Below are 3,329 nucleotides of genomic sequence, written 5' to 3'. Positions count from 1 at the left end.
CTTGATTTTTGCGGAAAAATATGATTCAAGTCAATTTATTATGTTTTAACAGCGCCATATATTAACAAACAAGCAGAGTAAATGTAATTGTCAAAACAATGCATTGTACAACTATTGGTTAGATTATGGCGCAATCAGGATGGTAGCGAAAGACCATAAGCAATCATCTAATCCAGGGGTCACCAACCTTTTTTGCATGCGGGCCACTTTGGCACTAAGGAGAGTTGTGGCGGGCCGCACTAATAAAATGTTAGGTAGGTTGACTCTTATGCTAGAAAAGAACGCATTTTGTACCCAGTATCCAGCGTTACATGTTGTTCATATTTATGTTAGAATACCGTAGCAACAAAATTAATCGAACAACGCTACTGCCAGGCCAAGCTCCTTTTACAACACTTTTGACTTTTTTAACAATGCCTAATAAATAGACGCCACTTGTTTTGTGCACTTATAGCGAGGCGAGCGGTTTCATCAGAATATTCATCGCCAAGCAAGAGTGGTGTTGTTACTTCGCTTCGCAAAAGATATCTTGCAATTAACAGTTTCAGTAAACAAGGAAATGTTTGACACATCGCAATACAGGCAACAATAGTGACCTGCAAACATATCAGCGAAAAATAGGCTCCAATAACAGGGAAAAAGAAACCAGGTACCATCTTCTCTCGTGTTGTCGCTATATGTCAGGGCATCCGTTGGTTAACCACTGCCTGGTGTCGTCATCGATGGAAACTAGGCCTTCCATACCATGAGGAGGTCTGTATAGCCGGCAATCCTTGATAATGTGTGCTGCCATCTGCATTTCACCACACTCACAAGCAGCACTCTCTGCCGACGAAAGCAAGTACCTCCACGTGGCCGCCCCCGCAAATACCGACTTTGGGAAACTAAACTTGCTACAACTGTCGCTATAAAGTTATGCGGAAGAACAATCATCAGAATGGCACCCCCAGACCAAGCACAGCGCCCTTGTCAGGGCGAACAGCACCAGCTGTTTTAGGTCAAGGAGTGACCATTCTGCAACTAAATGTTGAAGGCACCAGCAACGCTAAACTAGACATCATCACACCAGGTACCATGAAACAAACGCTTGTGGAAATCACCGAAAAATCGTAATTTATGAACAGTCTTCCCTCTAAAAAAGCAATGAGTTGGTTTTTCATCCTTTTTGTGAGAATCTATAAAACCGTCTTTCTTTTATTATAGACAACTGTCACTTGCGGTGCTCATCAGCGTGGCAAGAATTTGTTGATTAACAACATTTTGCAGTACTTGCTTCGGCAGTACATATACTATAATTGGAACGATACAGATTAGCATGGCTCCTGCGCAAGGATGACACGCAAAATCTTGAAGCGTTCCATATTTCTTAAAAAAAAACGTTTTGCAGTAGGCCTACTAAGCTAAATATTTTCATAATACAATCAGAAAAAGTCTCTAAATTTATATGTAATATATTGCCAATTTATTATAAATTGAATTGGCACACCGACCCATTTTGCCAACAAAAACTTGCATAAAGAGAACACTGCTCGTGAAACACAATAACGGTGAAACTCGCACTAGTGTTTACATGACGTTTGCAAAATTAAAATAAGCAACCCTATGCTCACAGACAATTTCAAAATTCGAAAACAGACTTTTTAATCAACCACTGGGACAGTGTGGCTGGACATCGCATTGGAATAACTTTAAGCAACCCCCACCTAGAACTATAATCTGATTGGTCGGTTGGTGGAATCGTATGCAATGCGAAAATATGCTTCCAGGAAAGTATTTTTTGCCTTCGTGCTCTTTAACTCCTCAAGAAAAGTATTTTTGGTTATACTTGTACGCTGATACCTTCCGCGGGCCGCAGCGATACAGCGTGGCGGGCCGCATGCGGCCCGCGGGCCGCCATTTGGTGACCCCTGATCTAATCGGTAACGCCTAGCCCTAGAACATCACACAAACTAAGGCGAAAGAGAAAATTGAAAAAAGAAAACTAGATGCAAAATTAAACATCTGACTTTTTCTTTCTCACAAGTATAGAAGTAACTACTTTCAATTCTCTCATTTTCGCAAACCATCATTTTTTCCCCATTAGTTTTCTTTTTTCAATTTCTCTTTCGCCTGAGTTGTGTGATGTTTCAGGTTTTTCCCATCTTCTAGTCAGCCACCACCCCACCACAGTAAGTTTAACTACACATTCATACACACTAGTGTGCAGAGGCAGGCACACTACTTCAATGAATAAAAAGGGTTCGCCACTGAGATTGAAAAACAACTGCTGTTGGTTTGAATCTCCATTCTCAGACTGAGAAAGCCGAAGATGAAGACTCAAACCAGCGACCAAGAATTAACCAACGACCAATATGTGATTGTGTGCTAGAATGGGCTACAGAGCCTACAGCACTTGCGAAAGTTGTCCCTAGCGAAAGTGTTCCTGAAATAACGGGGGGAAATGTGAATAGGCTGCCACTACCGAATTGCAACAATTATTATGTAAATCATAGGCCTACAAAAACAGGACAATTTGATACTACGATGCTGTAGAGAACAAAGATTAAAAAGTACGATACGATATACTGTAAAGGAAAGTTATCCTTTGTATTGAGCACTTAAGGTAGGCTACGCATGTATATTCATGAAACAGTTGGTTTTTGACATTTTTTTAAAGTGATGGAACAGTAAATGTTTTATGTCGAGTGAAATGTCACTCCACACTTGCACACACAAGAAATGGAGTGTTTTTTTTTGCCAAAGTTTGTTTCAAACCTGGGAGAAAAAATCTGGCTTTAGCCTTATGTCATGTAGGCTACCATATTGATGTATGTCGTCTAGTTTAACAAAGTAGCCAGAGAAACATGCTGGCAAAATAATATTTTCGTACTTGAACATGAACTGTGCTCTATGTGCATATGCCAGCTTTGCAAGATCACTCACTTTTAATAAAACTTACTTGAAATTTGCTGTACATGAAGGTCGTCGAGGTTTTCCTGTCACCAATCAAGCACGCTCTAATAAATTTGTTCTGAATTACTTCCACCTTGTGTAGCCTACTAACGTTTTGTTGGCTCTACCCCAATTAATTATCGAATATTGAAGATGTGATTAAAAAACTAGCCTTCTGGTTCTTGTGTTTTTTTGTCCACAGAAGTTCTACAGAGTCTGCAGAAGTTTTTCCATCCTCTTCGACCAATCACCATCTTTCGATGAAGCGGTGGCCATGTGCTCCAACTCAGTAGCGCACCCAGAAAAAAAGTTTGGGGGGAGCTAATTCAGAAATGTCGGCCGAGTGATTTGCGACAATTGTGACAGTGATAATAGGCCAATGCCAATCACTTTGATTA

At 40.5% G+C, this 3,329-nt stretch overlaps 1 non-coding gene across 1 annotated transcript; it reads left to right on the top strand.

The window, feature by feature from the left end:
* The first annotated feature begins 1,265 nt into the window (after positions 1-1,265).
* On the top strand, positions 1,266-1,367 carry LOC145779186 (U6 spliceosomal RNA). The gene has a single exon (XR_014290534.1). It is a non-coding gene; the product is annotated as a U6 spliceosomal RNA (small nuclear RNA).
* The last annotated feature ends 1,962 nt before the right edge of the window (positions 1,368-3,329 follow it).

Source organism: Aplidium turbinatum, chromosome 10 (assembly GCF_918807975.1).
Source record: "Aplidium turbinatum chromosome 10, kaAplTurb1.1, whole genome shotgun sequence".
In the NCBI taxonomy this organism is placed as follows: Eukaryota; Metazoa; Chordata; class Ascidiacea; order Aplousobranchia; family Polyclinidae; genus Aplidium; species Aplidium turbinatum.
The sequence above is the reverse complement of the archived record's forward strand: the minus strand, read 5'-3'. Positions and strand labels throughout refer to the sequence as shown.